We start from the raw sequence: 18910 nt of genomic DNA, 5'->3' as shown, positions 1-18910 counted from the left end.
CGTAATATTCTTCCCATAAAAACATGCCACTTTTTTTTTTCATCCTCTCTTTAAAATTCTTTGTTTAGTTTGATTAGAGATCCACATCAGAGGCATTTTCTAGGGCATGGGGCTTGCCTGCTTGGGAACTTCCCACTGTGCTGATGAAGCACCATTCACCTAGTCTGAGCCGCTGGAGTTCAGAACAACCCTAGGGCATTTTTGTTTTCTGTTTTATATCTCGTTTGTTCTTTCTCTTTGTTCTCTTCCGTTCAGAGGAAGGTGTGTGCTAATGCCAACTTGTTAGAAGTGTACCCAGCAGGAGGAGGAAATGAGCTGTTTGGATTCTTTAAAATAGTTCTTGCTTATTCGCCCGGTGCTTTAGATTAGAATTAGAGGGTAGTCTTTCCATAGACATAAGGGACTCACTCCTCATATAGCTTAGGTTAGAAATTTCATTGCTCAGTAAAAACCTATATACTTTGATGGTTTGCCCCAACTCTCTGGTAATTAGCTTGTAGTCTCCTCCCCGCCCCCATGCCCAGTAGAAATGATTTTTGGCTCTTCTTTCTGTAACAGAGCTGTCTTCAAAAAATTAGATACATTGGAGATTGATTGACTCTGAAATGTTGTTTGGGAAATGCTGGATTCCAGCATGAGCTATATTTTCTACTGTCTTGCTAGAGCTGGCACTTATCTCTTGGAATAGGTTGAAAAGAAAAGGGAATAATGAGCTAAGTTAATCTGGGAGCATTTTTTAAACTTAATTTTCAGAATGTATCATCAGTAAGAGAGTGAAAATAAACTAACATCCTTGCAGAACATTTTAAGAGCTAGGATTTTGGATCAAAGCTCATGTTCAGCTTATTGACCAATGCAACTTCCAGGTTTAGCTGCTTTTTTTTTTCCTTGAATTTTTAAATTTTATATTATTTATTTTTCTATACAGCAGGTTCTTATTAGTCATCCATTTTATACACATCAGTGTATACATGTCAAACCCAATCGCCCAATTCATCACACCACCACCACCCTGCTGCTTTCCCCCCTTGGTGTCCATACATTTGTTCTCTACATCTGTGTCTCAATTTCTGCCCTGCAAACTGGTTCATCTGTACCATTTTTCTAGCTTCCACATATATGTGTTAATATCCGATATTTCTTTTTCTCTTTCTGACTTACTTCACTCTGTATGACAGTCTCTAGATCCATCCACGTCCCAACAAATGACCCAATTTCGTTCCTTTTTATGGCTGAGTAATATTCCATTGTATATATGTACCACAACTTCTTTATCCATTCGTCTGTCGATGGGCATTTAGGTTGCTTCTATGACCTGGCTATTGTAAATAGTGCTGCTATGATCATTGGGGTGCCTGTGTATTTTTGAATTATGGTTTTCTCTGGGTATATGCCCAGTAGTGGGATTGCTGGGTCATATGGTAATTCTACTTTTAGTTTTTTAAGGAACCTCCATATTGTTCTCCATAGTGGCTGTATCAATTTACATTCCCACCAACAGTGCAAGAGGGTTCCCTTTTCTCCACACCCTCTCCAGCATTTGTTGTTTGTAGATTTTCTGATGATGCCCATTCTAACTGGTGTGAGGTGATAGTTTTGATTTGCATTTCTCTAATAATTAGTGATGTTGAGCATCTTTTCATGTGCTTCGTGGCTGTCTGTATGTCTTCTTTGGAGAAATGTCTATTTAGGGCTTCTGCCCATTTTAGGATTGGGGTGTTTGTTTCTTTAATATTGAGCTGAATGAGCTGTTTATATATTTTGGAGATTAATCCTTTATCTGTTGATTCATTTGCAAATATTTTCTCCCATTCTGAGGGTTGTCTTTTTGTCTTGTTTATGGTTTCCTTTGCTGTGCAAAACCTTTTAACTTTCATTAGGTCCCATTTGTTTATTTTTGTTTTTATTTCCATTACTCTAGGAGGTGGATCAAAAAAGATCTTGCTGTGATTTATGTCAAAGAGTGTTCTTCCTATGTTTTCCTCTAAGAGTTTTATACTGTCCAGTCTTACATTTAGGTCTCTAATCCATTTTGAGTTTATTTTTGTGTATAGTGTTAGGGAGTGTTCTAATTTCATTCTTTTACATATAGCTGTCCAGTTTTCCCAGCACCACTTATTGAAGAGACTGTCTTTTCTCCATTGTATATCCTTGCCCCCTTTGTCATAGATTAGTTGACTATAGGTGCGTGGGTTTATCTCTGGGCTTTCTATCTTGTTCCATTGATCTATGTTTCTGTTTTGGTGACAGTACCATATTGTCTTGATTACTGTAGCTTTGTAGTATAGTCTGAAGACAGGGAGTCTGATTCCTCCAGCTCTGCTTTTTTCCCTCAAGACTGCTTTGGCTCTTTGGGGTCTTTTGTGTCTCTAAAGAAATTTTAACATTTTTTTGTTCTAGTTCTGTAAAAAATGCCATTGGTAATGTGATAGGGATTGCATTGAATCTATAGATTGCTTTGGGTAGTATAGTCATTTTCACAATATTGATTCTTCCAATCCAAGAACATGGTATATCTCTCCATCTGTTGGTATCATCTTTAATTTCTTTCATCAGTGTCTTATAGTTTTCTGCATACAGGTCTTTTGTCTCCCTAGGTAGGTTTATTCCTAGGTATTATATTCTTTTTATTGAAATGGTAAATGGGAGTGTTTCCTTAATTTCTCTTTCACATTTTTCATCATTAGTGTATAGGAATGCAAGAGATTTCTGTGCATTAATTTTGTATCCTGCAACTTTACCAAATTCATTGACTAGCTCTAGTAGTTTTCTGGTGGCATCTTTAGGATTCTCTATGTATAGTATCATGTCATCTGCAAACAGTGACAGTTATACTTCTTCTTTTCCAATTTGTATTCCTGTTATTTCTTTTTCTTCTCTGATTGCCATGGCTCGGACTTCCAAAACTATGTTGAATAATAGTAGTGAGAGTGGACATCCTTGTCTCGTTCCTGATCTTAGAGGAAATGCTTTCAGTATTTCACCATTGAGAATGATGTTTGCTGTGGATTTGTCGTATATGGCCTTATTATGTTGAGGTAGGTTCCCTCTATGCCCACTTTCTGGAGAGTTTTTATCTTAATTGGGTGTTGAATTTTGTCAAAAGCTTTTTCTGTATCTATTGAGATGGTCATATGGTTTTTATTCTTCAATTTGTTAATATGGTGTATCACATTGATTGATTTGCGTATATTGAAGAAACCTAGCATCCCTGGGGTAAATCCCACTTGATCATGGTGTATGATCTTTTTAACGTGTTGTTGGACTCTGTTTGTTAGTATTTTGTTGAGGAGTTTTGCATCTATATTCATCAGTGGTATTGGTCTGTAAATTTCTTTTTTTGTAGTACCGTGGTCTGGCTTTGGTATCAGGGTGATGGTGACCTCATAGAATGAGTTTGGGAGTGTTCCTTCCTCTGCAATTTTTTGGAAGAGTTTAAGAAGGATGGGTGTGAGCTCTTCTCTAAATGTTTGATAGAATTCACATGTGAAGCCATCTGTTCCTAGACTTTTCTTTGTTGGAAGGTTTTTAATCACAGTTTCAATTTCATTACTTGTGATTGGTCTGTTCATATTTTCTATTTCTTCCTGGTTCAGTCTTGGAAGGTTATACCTTTCTAAGAATTTGTGCATTTCTTCCAGGTTGCCCATTTTATTGGCATAGAGTTACTTGTAGTCATCTCTTAAGATGCTTTGTATTTCTGCGGTGTCTGTTGTAACTTCTCCTATTTCGTTTTTAATTTTATTGATTTGAGCCCTCTCCCTCTTTTTCTTGATGAGTCTGGCTAATGGTTTATCAATTTTGTTTATCTTCTCAAAGAACCAGCTTTTAGTTTTATTGTTCTTTGCTATTGTTTTCTTCGTTTCTATTTCATTTATTTCTGCTCTGATCTTTATGATTTCTTTCCTTCTGCTAACTTTGGGTTTTGTTTGTTCTTCTTTCTCTAGTTCCTTTAGGTGTAAGGTTAGATTGTTTATTTGAGATTTTTCTTGTTTCTTGAGGTAGGCTTGTATAGCTATAAACTTCCCTCTTAGAAGTGCTTTTGCTGCATCCCATAGGTTTTGGATCATCTTGTTTTCATTGTCATTTGTCTCTAGGTATTGTTTGATTTCCTTTTTGATTTCTTTAGTGATCTCTTGGTTATTTAGTAACCTATTCTTTAGCCTCCATGTGTTTGTGTTTTTTTACATTTTTTTCCCTGTAATTGATTTCTAATCTCATAACATTGTGGTCAGAAAAGATGCTTGATATGATTTCAATTTTTTAAAATTTACTGAGGCTTGATTTGTGACCCAGGATGAGATCTATCCTGGATAATGTTCTGTGCACACTTCAGAAGAAACTGTAATCTGCTGCTTTTGGATGGAATGTCCTATAAATATCAATTAAATCTATCTGGTCTATTGTGTCATTTAAAGCTTCTGTTTCCTTATTTATTTTCATTTTGTATGATCTGTCCATTGGTGTAAGTGAGGTGTTAAAATTCCCCACTATTATTGTGTTGCTTTCGATTTCCTCTTTTATAGCTGTTAGCATTTGCCTTATGTATTGAGGTGCTCCTATGTTGGGTGCATATATATTTATAATTGTTATATCTTGGATTGATCCCTTGATCATTATGTAGTGTCCTTCCTTGTCTCTTGTAACATTCTTTATTTTAAAGTCTATTTTATCTGATATGAGTATTGCTACTCCAGCTTTCTTTTGATTTCCATTTGCATGGAACATCTTTTTCCATCCCGTCACTTTCAGTCTGTTTGTGTCCCTAGGTCTGAAGTGGGTCTCTTGTAGACAGTGTATATATAGGTCTTGTTTTTGTATCCATTCAGCAAGCCTGTGTCTTTTGGTTGGGGCATTTAATCCATTCACGTTTAAGGTAATTATCGATATGTATGTTCCAATGACCATTTTCTTAATTGTTTTGGGTTTGTTTTTGTAGGCCCTTTTCTTCTCTGTGTTTCCCACTTAGAGAAGTTCCTTTAACATTTGTTGTAGAGCTGGTTTGGTGGTGCTGAATTCTCTTAGCTTTTGCTTGTCTGTAAAGCTTTTGATTTCTCCATTGAATCTGAATGAGATCCTTGCCGGGTAGAGTAATCTTGGTTGTAGGTTCTTCCCTTTCATCGCTTTAAGTGTATCATGCCATTCGCTTCTGGCTTGTAGAGTTTCTGCTGAGAAATCAGCTGTTAACCTTACGGGAGTTCCCTTGTATGTTATTTGTCATTTTTCCCTTGCTGCTTTCAATAATTTTTCTTTGTCTTTAATTTTTGCTAATTTGATTACTATGTGTCTCAGCATGTTTCTCCTTGGGTTTATCCTGTATGGGACTCTCTGCACTTCCTGGACTTGGGTGGCTATTTCCTTTCCCATGTTAGGAAAGTTTTCACCTATAATCTCTTCAAATATGTTCCCTGGTCCTTTCTCTCTCTCTTCTTCTTCTGGGGCCCCTATAATGCGAATGTTGTTGTGTTTAATGTTGTCCCAGAGGTCTTTTAGGCTATCTTCATTTCTTTTCATTCTTTTTTCTTTAGTCTGTTCCACAGCAGTGAATTCCACCATTCTGTCTTCCAGGTCACTTATCCGTTCTTCTGCCTCAGTTATTCTGCTATTGATTCCTTCTAGTGTAGTTTTCATTTCAGTTATTGTATAGATCATCTCTGCTTGTTTGTTCTTTAATTCTTCTAGGTCTTTGTTAAACATTTCTTGCATCTTCTCAATCTTTGCCTCCATTCTTTTTCCAAGGTCCTGGATCATCTTCACTATCATTATTCTGAATTCTTTTTCTGGAAGGTTGCCTATCTCCACTTCATTTAGTTGTTTTTCTGGGGTTTTTTCTTGTTCCTTCATCTGCTACATAGCCCTCTGCCTTTTCATCTTGTCTATATTTCTGTGAATGTGGTTTTTGTTCCACAGGCTGCAGGATTGTAGTTCTTCTTGCTTCTGCTGTCTGCCATCTGGTGGATGAGGCTATTTAAGAGGCTTTTGCAAGCTTCCTGATGGGAGGGACTGGTGGTGCATAGAACTGGCTGTTGCTCTGGTGGGCAGAGCTCAGTAAAACTTTAATCTGCTTGACTGCTGATGGGTGAGGCTGAGTTCCCTCCCTGTTTGTTGTTTGGCCTGAGGCAACCCAACACTGGAGCCAATCCGGGCTCTCTGGTGGGGCTAATGGCAAACTCTGGGAAGGCTCACACCAAGGAGTACTTCCCAGAACTTCTGCTGCCAGTGTCCTTGTCCTCACAGTGAGCCACAGCCACCCACCGCCTCTGTAGGAGACCCTCCAACACTAGCAGATAGGTGTGGTTCAGTCTCTCCTGGGGTGACTGCTCCTTCCCCTGCATCCTGATGCACATGCTGCTTTGTGTGTGCCCTCCAAGAGTGGAGTCTCTGTTTCCCTCTGTCCTGTCGAAGTCCTGCAATCAAATCCCACTAGCCTTCAAAATCTGATTCTCTAGGAATTCCTCCTCCCGTTGCCGGGCCCCCAGTTTCGGAAGCCTGACGTGGGGCTCAGAACCTTCACTCCAGTGGGTGGACTTCTGTGGTATAAGTGTTCTCCAGTTTGTGAGTCACCCACTCCGCAGTTATGGGATTTGTTTTTATTGTGATTGTGCCCCTTCTACCATCTCATTGTGGCTTCTCCTTTGTCTTTAGATGTGGGGTATCTTTTTTGGTGAGTTCCAGTGTCTTCCTGTTGATGATTGTTCAGCAGTTGGTTGTGATTCTGGTGTTCTCACAAGAGGGAGAGAGCATGTACTTCTACTCCACCATCTTGATTCCAAATCTTGAGGTTTAGCTGCTTTTGATTGATTCTTTTTGTTTTTACATGTTTGTGCTCTCTTTAGGGCACAAAGATAGTCTTCAGATATACTGGAAATTGTTTATTGGTGATAGGAAGGGTGATAAATACCCTCTTATGCCAGATAAACCATCCTGAACCATTTTTTCTCCTTCTTCAAACATTTTCCCTTCATATCCATAAAAGAGCCAGATTTTAAGTAGCAGGACTTAGAGCAAGCACCAGTGGACCCGAGGGATTCTGATTTTCTATGTACTTATTACTCAGAAAGTTGATTAAGTACGTTTTACTCAATTAACCACAGATGAGCCCTTGTGCTCCACTAGTTTGTAATTGCCCTAATTGATTCTGAGGCGAGATCTCTGGTCAGAGTCAAGCCAGATGTAGGCTTTGTTAGTGATTTTGATGGAATGACCCCAGGAAGCTTCATTTTTATAGCTTTGATATAAAAAAAGTCCAAGAAGCTTGCCCAGGCCTCTCTGCTTACTTAATTATATTTTTGATAATTTATTTTACCAATTGACTTCTAGCCAGGCCAGGTTATGTTTGATCTTGATGAGGTTGCAGACTTGCAGGAGAGGAGGAAATGTCCTAGCTCATTATCTTCTATTCTTGCTTCATCAGACCTGTTTTCTGGAAACTGTATGCAAATTCTGGTTCTCAGAAATTTTCTTTGAAAACCATTCATTTCTCTCCCCTCTTCTGAATTATCTCTTTAGCATAGGGTGAATAGTCTGTCTCCTGGCTTCTAATCAGTGATGTTAGAGATTTCACCATTAGCCACTTATTCTGCTGTCTTAAGGATTATCTTTCCAATTCTATTCAAAAACCAATATTATTTTGGTAAAGTGGGGCTTTAGGTAGAAGATTGGGTTAAGATCAAATTCCATTAGATACAACAATCAGATTAATTTAGAATTCTCAATTCTTAGAACTTTACTAATAAAGCAGTGTAGCAGAAAATATTTTGATACAGGTTTTTTATTCTTGATAATATTTCCAAATTAGACTCAGCATCTACTGCCCTCCTCCCGTCTCCCCCTGGAAGGGAGCAAGAATTAGAAGGCAGAGAGTAAGCTCAGATAGGCTGTTTTCTGTCATGAGGCAGAATGAGGACTTGAGATAGACATTAAATTAAGTAATTAAAAAAATTGTTTTATGTTTTTGGTTTTTTTTTAGCACCACAGTTGTGGGCTATGGGGTTCATATTTACTATAGGAGTTTCTGTTATATTCTGTTATAATGCTTCTTAGAAACATTTGTTACAAGAGTTCAACTCCTGTTGACTCACACAGGCATGCTCTCTTGGAACACAAATAACTCTGGGAGTTGAAAAATATGAAGTCCTTCCTACTCCAATACCCTTCCAAATGTAGTTCTTGCAGAGAAAAAAAAAAAGATGTTGGAATCCAGGAAGTATTCCATATATGTGTGTAGTTACTGGAGAGCAAAGATAAATATTCTGTACATGTTTCTTTGGAGGAGAGGGTGTAGGTTCATAGTGAGAGGGGAGGAATGTAGTCCTGAAGACACACTTTATGCATGACATAATTTCACCTACAGCTCCAGACTTTTCAGAATTATTCTCAGTCACATTTAGTAGGCAATTCATAGTCCATGGCATGTGAGTAAATATCTTATGCTGTTAAAGAGAAAAACCACAGGCCCAAAATGGCGTCGCTTGTGCTGAAACCCAAGGTACCAAACCTAGATTTAAAACCTAACCTAACAGCAGTTTCTACCTTCACCAAATATGTAATTTTAATCAACCAGTCTGGAATTTTCTGGTCAGCACCAATGAGATAATCTGCCGTGTGGGACCACTCCATCCCCCATAGGAAGAAGAGGCAATTTCAGTGATAAAACCCTTGCTGTTCCCTCCCCCTCCCCGCCAAAAGATATCCCAGCTTAAAAAAAAAAAATCCTTTTTTTTTTGCTAATAACTCCCTGGCCCCACCCTTCTTCCTATAAAATTCTTCCATTTGTAGAACACCTCAGAGTGCCCTTTCAGTTGCTAGAAGGGATGCTGCCCAATTCATGAATTGCCTAATAAGGCCAATGAGATCTTCAAATTTACTCAGTTGAATTGTGTTTTTTAATAATTCAAACCTTTTTAATTTTTATTTTTACAATTTTGCCATCTCAGTCCTTACCTTGGTGGATTTTGTGACTGTTGTCACTAGGGTATAATGTCAGATTGTGCAGGTATATGGGGTTTGAACAAACATAGTGGGAACAGTGTTGTCCATTTAGGGGAGGAAAAAATATTTTTCCTTTACCCATCTCTGGCAGGGCCCTGTAAATTAGACTGTAAAAAGACAGATTAACAAGAGGAAAACAAACAGAAGTTTATTAACATGTGTATCCTGCACACCCATGGGAGCAACCAATGATGAGTAACCCAAAGGGCTGGTTGGAACTTGGACCCATATACCATCTTAGGGTTTGGGGCTTCTGAGAGGGGGGAACAAATTATAAGAAGGTGACCCAGAAAAGTATGGTAAACAAGGGTTGTTTAGTAAGGTTTATTATACAGATTTAAGTTTTCCCTATTGATAAGAGTTGTTAAGAGTCCTTTACCAGCATCTGCTGGTTCTCAATGGCCATTACCTCGAAACAATCCATATGCCAGAGAGGCATAATTTGGTGTGGCCTATTCTGGTACCCTTCATTCATCACTCCCCTCACTTGCATTATTTAAAATGCATTCAGGGGGCTTCCCTGGTGGCGCAGTGGTTGGGAGTCCGCCTGCCAATGCAGGGGACACGGGTTCGAGCCCTGGTTTGGGAAGATCCCACATGCCGCGGAGCAGCCGGGCCCGTGAGCCACAATTACTGAGCCTGCGTGTCTGGAGCCTGTGCTCCGCAACAAGAGAGGCTGTGATAGTGAGAGGCCCGCGCATCTGCGATGAAGAGTGGCCCCCACTTGCCACAACTGGAGAAAGCCCTCGCACAGAAATGAAGACCCAACACAGCCATTAAAAAAAAAAAAAAAAATTAAAAAAAAAATTTCTAAAATGCATTCAGTTACAAGTTAAAGACAGTTGAGCTCAAACTGTCTCAAACACTAAAAGGAAATAAAAGTTCATCTTTTTAAAAGGTTTAATATTAGATTTAATCCAGTGACTCAACCTGGTCATCAAGGACACAGTTTTATTTCTCCACTCTGTTTCTAATGTATTAGAACCTATTCTGTGATTGTTTCCCCCATAAACACATGAAGGTTGCTGGCAGATTCCAGAGTCAAATGCCTACAACTGAAGAAACGATCTTTGTCTCAGAATTTCCAGCAAAGTTCCTGATGGGCCATTTAATTGGTCCAGAGCAACTTTCTGATTTCACACTAATTAAGCCAGCTTAGTTTATGTGCCTGTCCTTTAAGCAATTTTTATGGGCAGGAAATTCAATACACTGATGGGCTTAATTGAGGTCATATCCTCTAGTCCTGAACAATCCCAACCCAACATTCAGCTTCAATGAAAAACATGGACAAAGAATGGGGACGAATGGTTCCCTTAAATCTTAACTATTTATTCTTGCTAAAAGAAATGGGAGTAGTTGCTGGAGAGAAAATAACAATCAGTGACTTCAGTTTTTTGAGAGTTACTGGTTTAGAAACTATATACACATATATAGAGAAAATTAAAATATATGTAAAATTTGTATTTATATATGTGTATGTGTGTATGCATGTGTGTATTAAACAAAAGTGGTAGAAAACTTGAAAAGATAGCTTTTTTTTAATTTTTTTTAAAATTAATTAATTTATTTATTTTTGGCTGTGTTGGGTCTTCGCTTCTGTGCGAGGGCTTTCTCTAGTTGTGGCGAGTGGGGGTCACTCTTCATCGTGGTGTGCGGGCCTCTCACTATCGCGGCCTCTCTTGTTGCGGAGCACAGGCTCCAGACACGCAGGCTCAGTAGTTGTGGCTCACGGGCCCAGTCACTCCGCGGCATGTGGGATCTTCCCAGACCAGGGCTTGAACCCGTGTCCCCTGCATTGGCAGGCGGATTCTCAACCACTGCGCCAGCAGGGAAGCCCGAAAAGATAGCTTTTTATCCAAAGTAATATAGGGCTGAGGGAATGTTGCCATTGACTAGAATGGGTATAGCCTTTGGAATAGAATCATGGAGATATTTAGTGTCACAGAATTTTAGGGTTGAACGCAAGAAAACTAGAAGACTCCAGTTTTTAAAACCCTCTTTCTTATATTGAGCTGAAATCTTCCTCCTTTTAAATTTCGCCAAATCTTATTTTCCCTGGTATTGCCATTTGAAACTACTTATAACAAGAAATCCTTCTTTTTCATGACAGTCCCGCAAACATTTGAGGTTGCTTGTAGATAATAAACAAGGTAACACTGTCTTATATTTGGGTAGTGCTTTAAAGTTTTCCAAGTCCTGTTATGTCCAGTATATTATTTCTTTATTTAAAAAAATATATAAAATTAGAAAAGTTAATCAGATTAGGAATTTCCTTGGCAGCAAGTGATAGATACCAATTTCAAAGATGATGTAAAAAAAAAAAGAGAAATGTACTGGCAAGTGATTGCAAGGAAAAGTTGAACAACAAAGCAAATAGTATTGCAGAGCTGAACTTAGAATGACTCAGTGAGCAAAACAACATGACTCTCTATTTCTTAACTGTCAGTCTCTCTGCTTATCAGCTTCTTTCCTACTGCAGTCTGCCTTTCCTTGGCAGTAACTATCATCAGTAGCAGCTCCTTAACTGTCATCTCCCACCTTTGGCTATTGAAGACCGTCTGACCTCTCTCTGGCTCTCAGGTCCCATGAAGGGCCTTGTGGACTAATTGGGATGAGGTTTCTGAACCTGCTACAACCAAATACAGTTAGAGGTTTGTTGGAGGAGGCAATCAAGAGGATGTGACTGCTGGCTGATGCTTGAGCTGGACCCTGGGAATGGGAGGCTCCTTACCTGCTCTCTTGTCCTTGGAATGTACATCCTGTCCATCAGTCCATCATTCCCACACTAAGAGCTCTTTCAAGGACACAGCCTTGAGAGAGTAAGATGTTGTGACCATCTGAACCAAATAATATCTAAACCTAGCTAAGGCCTCTATATAAACTCTTAAGATTCTGGCAGGTGGATGCAGAAATCTAGTCTTCTTGCCACTGCTCAAGACAAGCCTCGTAAGTAAGTTTCCTTGCTTATTAAAACTGCCCTCTACCGAGTCAGCTCTACCCACCACCAGTCCCTCCCATCATGAAACTTGCACAAGCCTCTTAGATAGCCTCATCCACCAGAGGGCAGACAGCAGAAGCAACAAGAACTACAATCCTGCAGCCTGTGGAAAAAAAAAAAACACATTCACAGAAAGATAGACAAGATGAAAAGGCAGAGGGCTATGTACCAGATGAAGGAACAAGATAAAACCCCAGAAAAACAACTAAATGAAGTGGAGATAGGCAACCTTCCAGAAAAAGAATTCAGAATAATGATAGTGAAGATGATCCAGGACCTTGGAAAAAGAATGGAGGCAAAGATAGAGAAGATGCAAGAAATGTTTAACAAAGACCTAGAAGAATTAAAGAACAAACAAACAGAGATGATCTATACAATAACTGAAATGAAAACTACACTAGAAGGAATCAATAGCAGAATAACTGAGGCAGAAGAACGGATAAGTGACCTGGAAGACAGAATGGTGGAATTCACTGCTGTGGAACAGACTAAAGAAAAAAGAATGAAAAGAAATGAAGACAGCCTAAGAGACCTCTGGGACAACATTAAACACAACAACATTCGCATTATAGGGGCCCCAGAAGAAGAAGAGAGAGAGAAAGGACCAGGGAACATATTTGAAGAGATTATAGGTGAAAACTTTCCTAACATGGGAAAGGAAATAGCCACCCAAGTCCAGGAAGTGCAGAGAGTCCCATACAGGATAAACCCAAGGAGAAACATGCTGAGACACATAGTAATCAAATTAGCAAAAATTAAAGACAAAGAAAAATTATTGAAAGCAGCAAGGGAAAAATGACAAATAACATACAAGGGAACTCCCGTAAGGTTAACAGCTGATTTCTCAGCAGAAACTCTACAAGCCAGAAGCGAATGGCATGATACACTTAAAGTGATGAAAGGGAAGAACCTACAACCAAGATTACTCTACCCGGCAAGGATCTCATTCAGATTCAATGGAGAAATCAAAAACTTTACAGACAAGCAAAAGCTAAGAGAATTCAGCACCACCAAACCAGCTCTACAACAAATGTTAAAGGAACTTCTCTAAGTGGGAAACACAGAGAAGAAAAGGGCCTACAAAAACAAACCCAAAGCAATTAAGAAAATGGTCATAGGAACATACATATCAATAATTACCTTAAATGAGAATGGATTAAATGCTCCAACCAAAAGACACAGGCTTGCTGAATGGATACAAAAACAAGACCCATATATATGCTGTCTACAAGAGACCCACTTCAGACCTAGGGACACATACAGACTGAAAGTGAGGGGATGGAAAAAGATGTTCCATGCAAATGGAAATCAAAAGAAAGCTGGAGTAGCAATACTCATATCAGATAAAATAGACTTTAAAACAAAGAATGTTACAAGAGACAAGGAAGGACACTACATAATGATCAAGGGATCAATCCAAGAAGAAGATATAACAATTATAAATATATATGCACCCAACATAGGAGCACCTCAATACATAAGGCAAATGCTAACAGCTATAAAAGAGGAAATTGACAGTAACACAATCATAGTGGGGGACTTTAACACCTCACTTACACCAATGGACAGATCATCCAAAATGAAAATAAATGAGGAAATAGAAGCTTTAAATGACACAATAGACCAGATAGATTTAATTGATATTTATAGGACATTCCATCCAAAAACAGCAGATTACACTTTCTTCTCAAGTGCGCACGGAACATTCTCCAGGATAGATCACATCTTGGGTTACAAATCAAGCCTCAGTAAATTTAAGAAAATTGAAATCATATCAAGCATCTTTTTTGACTACAACGCTATGAGATTAGAAATGAATTACAGGGAAAAAAACGTAGAAAGCACACACACATGCAGGCTACACAATATGTTACTAAATAACCAAGAGATCACTGAAGAAATCAAAGAGGAAATCAAACAATACCTAGAGACAAATGACAATGAACACAAGACGATCCAAAACCTATGGGATGCAGCAAAAGCACTTCTAAGAGGGAAGTTTATAGCTATACAAGCCTACCTCAAGAAACAAGAAAAATTTCAAACAATCTAACCTTTCACCTAAAGGAACTGGAGAAAGAAGAACAAACAAAACCCAAAGTTAGCAGAAGGAAAGAAATCATAAAGATCAGAGCAGAAATAAATGAAATAGAGACAAAGAAAACAATAGCAAAGATCAATAACACTAAAAGCTGGTTTTTTGAGAAGATAAACGAAATTGATAAACCATCAGCCAGACTCATCAAGAAAAAGAGAGGACTCAAATCAATAAAATTAGAAATGAAAAAGGAGAAGTTACAACAGACACCAAAGAAATACAAAGCATCCTAAGAGACTACTACAAGCAACTCTATGCCAATAAAATGGACAACCTGGAAGAAATGGGCAAATTCTTAGAAAGGTATAACCTTCCAAGACTGAACCAGAATGAAACAGAAAATATGAACAGACCAATCACAAGTACTGAAATTGAAACTGTGATTAAAAATCTTCCAACAAACAAAAGTCCACGACCAGATGGCTTCACAGGTGAATTCTATCAAACATTTAGAGAAGAGCTCACACCCATCCTTCTCAAACTCTTCCAAAAAATTCCGGAGGAAGGAACACTGCCAAACGCATTCTATGAGGCCACCATCACCCTTATACCAAAACCAGACAAAGATACTACAAAAAAAAAAATTACAGACCAATATCACTGATGAATATAGATGCAAAAATCCTCAGCAAAATACTGGGAAACAGAATCGAAGAACACATTAAAAGGATCATACACCATGATCAAGTGGGATTTATCCCAGAGATGCAAGGATTCTTCAGTATACGCAAATCAATCAGTGTGATGCACCATGTTAACAAACTGAAGAATAAAAACCATATGATCATCTCAATAGATGCAGAAAAAGCAAAAACAAAAAAAAAAAACCAAAAAGACAAAAACAAAAAAACTGCCCTCTACCAATCTGAAGTCCTCTGCCTCTTTCTTCAGTCTCTCCTTGCCCTCTGTGTATGGAGGCCAGTTTCAGATTTCACTAGGGAAATTCCAGAGGTCGAGAACCGATGATTGGGGAGCCAACTGAGAGACCAAATAAATGGGTCTTGGGAATATTAAAATCAAGTGCAGATGGACACCAGAATTGAAAATTCCCTGAGCAGACAAAACCAGTTAGTCATACAAGCAAAGCTTTAATCTAGTTTATTTTGCCAGACAAGCAAGGTTAACCTGTCCTGGGTCACTTCTTGCTTGTGCCTCTGAAAATTATAAGCAGAACTTAAAGCGTTCCTCAAAGTTGATATGTGGTAACCACTAACCAATTCCCATTTATTTAAGAAAATTCTAGTATTATAACCAATCTTTGTAAAGAATAATCACTTACTGCTTTCACACTATATAAGCTGCGTTATGACAATACACCTCTGAGCTTCCTTCCATGTTCTAGTTTGAGTGCTCCCAGTTTGTAAATAGTTGTTTTTTGGTGTGTGAATAACAAACTTTTACTAATTACTACTTAAGCAATTCATTGGTTTTACTGCTGTTTTTTTATTAGCTTTTGACAGGAAAGAGGCATCCTCCAGGGAAATCATGAGTTGGCCATTGACCTCTATGTGGGAGGGATGGCCTATATGTTAGATGTTTGTGGACCACTCTGTGAGTCTGCGGATGTCCTCAAAACGCCAGCTGGTCTAACACCCTTGTCTGAGGAGCTGCACAGAGCATGCTGTGGCAAAGAAGGGAAACAAATGGCCCCCACAGTGGACTGGCCTCTACTGTGGCCACCAATGTCCAACTAGAGACTGAGGTCCAGTTAGAGAGTTGGCAGAAGAGCTGAGGTTAGAGCAGGACATGCGGGTGTCCACTGCTCTGCTCGCATTGGGGCTGGCGGACAAGGTAGGAGAGCAGGATAACAAGTTGGACACCTTAGTGTGTGTTTTGCAAAGCTGGGAGGGTGCAGACTGCTGAGGAGTAAGGTCCAGATGTTTGTGACAAAGCCTGGTTAGGACAGTAAGAGGTGGAATCCCTGGGAAAGTGAGGAGAGTGAAGAGGAGGATGTGATCGACAGTGAAATGGACAGAGCACCTGCGACATCTGATCTCTAGCACAAAGGATAATCCAAAGCACTGTGACAGCAACCCCAGCCAGCAGGGCAGCCCCCAATTCAGGAAATGCTCCTGATGAGAGAAGATGCTCCCGCTGAGCTTACTAATATAACTTCCAAGTTCCAGCCAAAGGCCAGGGAAAGTATCCAGGCATGGTTAGTGCAGCTATGGGATACAGGGGGTGATGGCATTTCTCTGACCAGGCAGGAGGCAGAGAGAATGAGCAATATCACCCCACACTCCCTGTCCTCCGGCAGCACCCGCGTGGCACTCGGGAGGTTCCAGGTACTCACTCCCTTGTAGACTGGACTATTCTATCCTGCAGGGAAGCTTGGCCCAGTGAGGGGGATCTCTGTGGGTGCCTGGGGCCTTGGAAATCTATAGAGGAGGTACCAAAAATTCTTAGGAGTTGGAAATGAAACAGGCCATCTCTGCTCATCGTTAAAGGCCCTGAGTGTGCCACATTCGCTGCAGGAATGAAGGCCAAGATATTCCAATTCACCCCCAGCACCTGGTATGGAAAGCTGATATCCATTCTGAGCCCAGTTGTGGGACAAGATATTTATGATGTTGGAAAATCCATTGCTGATCTGGGGGAAACTGACAAATCCTGGGAATGGGTACAGGCTGTGGGAAAGACCCAAGACAGAGAGGGAGCTCAAAAAGCCAAAAGGCTACCCCAGTCAACGTAAAGTGTGTGGTAACAGGAACTGGGAAGCAGTGTGGTGTGGTTTGACTTCATTGCTGCCGGACCCACCTGAAAAGACAGACCATCCACCCAAGGCTGAGTTGGTCAGCCTGTGCAAAGCCTTAAAACCTGAACAACAGCTCACAGCTGCCCCACCTTTCCCTACCATCCCTGACGGGTTGGGTGCTTCCCATGCCCCAGGTATGCTGCAGGCTGAGATTGCTTCCAGGTGAGGGCCCTTGGAGGCAATAGGAGGCTTCCTGGTGAGCTCACTATTCAGTGCTCCTAGTAGTGTACATGGCGCTCCTCCAGGAAGAGCCTCTCAGTCATCGTAAGAACTTCTCTTCCTATCAAGGGCTGGGTTGAGAAGATGTTCTGTCCATAGTTCCCACACTAGGAGCTGTTTCAGAGACATAGCCTCGAGAGAGTAAGATGTTGTTGAGACCATCTGGACTGAAAAGGTGACAACCTAGCTAAGGCCTCTGTATAAACTCTTAAGATTCTGGTGGGTGGGTGAAGAAATCTACTCTTCTTTTTTTTTCTTTTTTTCTTTTTGGTTTTAATTAAACAAAAAATTTTTTTTGTAGTTTTGATTCAGTGTTTTTATTTTTTTTGACTTTTTATTTTATATTGGAGTATGGTTGATTAACAGTATTGTGTTAGTTTCAGGTGTACAACAAAGTGATCCAGTTATACATATACATGTATCAATTATTTTTCAAATTCCTTTCCCAATTAGGTTGTTACAGAATATTGAGCAGAGTTATACAGAAATCTACTCTTCTTGCCATCACCCAAGACCAGCCTTGTTAAGTTCCCTTAAAACTACCACCTCCTAATCTGGAGTGGTCTGCCTCTTTCTTCAGCCTCTTCCTGCCTTTTGTGTATGGGGACCAGCTTCATATCTCACCCTGAAAATTTCCAAGGTTGCAAACAAACAAGGTTGATCATAGTTCCCATGTAAATAGTGGATGTTTTCCAAGAAAAGCTGTTGGGAAGACAGGCACATAGTTATCTACTACATCAATCCAATTTTATGGATGAGGAAACTGAAACTTACAGATACCAGGCAATTTATCCAAGACAGTTTCTCTAGCAATTGACAGGTCAAGAACTTCAGGCCTTTTGACATCACATCTTTTTTTTTAATCTTTTCCCAGAATTTTCTCTTTTCTAACCTGAATTACTCCAGTTTTTAGCTGACTATCTGGATATAATCTTTCAATTATACTCTTCTTACAAGTGTTCAAGTTATGCATATTTTTATACCAGAATTTAGCAAAATTATGTTATAGAATAAAGAAAACCAAGGAAAAAGTCAAAATATTCCTCTTAAAGGCATTATTATAATGTTATTATTCAGTTAAGTCACATTAGTCATTTTGGACATTTCTGCAATAATCAAAAACCTCTTATATTTTTCACCTGCAAAGATCTGTTAGGTGGGACTCACTAATCTTCTGTTAAAAAGATAAATCTCTTTGATATTTTGTGTTTCAAGTTTGACCCACTTTTTCTTTTAGCGTCTCAAACTTTTTGAAAACCTTATTCTGTCAATCACTATATGTAAATAACATTTTCCTGAACGCAGACATCTGGATATGTGATCTGATGAATCTTTTTGCTGCTTCTAGGTATGTCATTCTATCTAGCTATCAACATTTTAAGTTTCCTGTATAAAACTAAAGATTCTTTTATCCTCTAGCTCTGATTCTACCCTTTGGAGAAGAATAAGAGATTCCACTGAAATACATGAGTCAAAAAAGTGGGGTTTGACGCTATTTTTAAGACTCCTTTGGTTCCCAATTAATCCATACACAAGCTGGTTTGATAAAAATGAGAAATTATTAGTGTACATAAATGTAAAGTCTCAGGGCTGGACTGACTCAGCATGACTGGATCTATGTGCTCAAGTGATACCCTTGCTGCATTTCTCTTCACCTGATCTGCTTCTCTCTGTGAATTGACTTAACCTTCAGGCAGGTGTTCTCCATGTTGTAGGACTTTAGGAGCCCCTAGTGGAAATCATCTGTATTTTCCACCATCCAAAATTAGGAGAAAATCCATGCTCATCTAAAAAGCATTTACAGAGCAAATCTCAAGGTTTTGTGTTGAAAACAAGGAGGTCTATTGTC

At 39.3% G+C, this 18910-nt stretch overlaps 1 protein-coding gene and 1 long non-coding RNA gene across 2 annotated transcripts in view; both read left to right on the top strand.

Moving 5' to 3' along the window:
* LOC309629016 (uncharacterized protein) overlaps positions 1-18910 on the top strand; it is a gene marked incomplete at its 5' end in the record, with an annotated part of 76593 nt that overhangs the window by 49497 nt on the left and 8186 nt on the right. The gene's annotated exons all lie outside the window — the stretch shown is intronic.
* Positions 5487-17330, top strand: LOC309628917. The gene is made up of 2 exons (XR_014244781.1): positions 5487-10501; positions 10818-17330. It is a non-coding gene; the product is annotated as an uncharacterized lncRNA (long non-coding RNA).

Source organism: Balaenoptera borealis, assembly GCF_965194805.1.
Source record: "Balaenoptera borealis genome assembly, chromosome: 5".
Classification (NCBI taxonomy): Eukaryota; Metazoa; Chordata; class Mammalia; order Artiodactyla; family Balaenopteridae; genus Balaenoptera; species Balaenoptera borealis.
The sequence above is the reverse complement of the archived record's forward strand: the minus strand, read 5'-3'. Positions and strand labels throughout refer to the sequence as shown.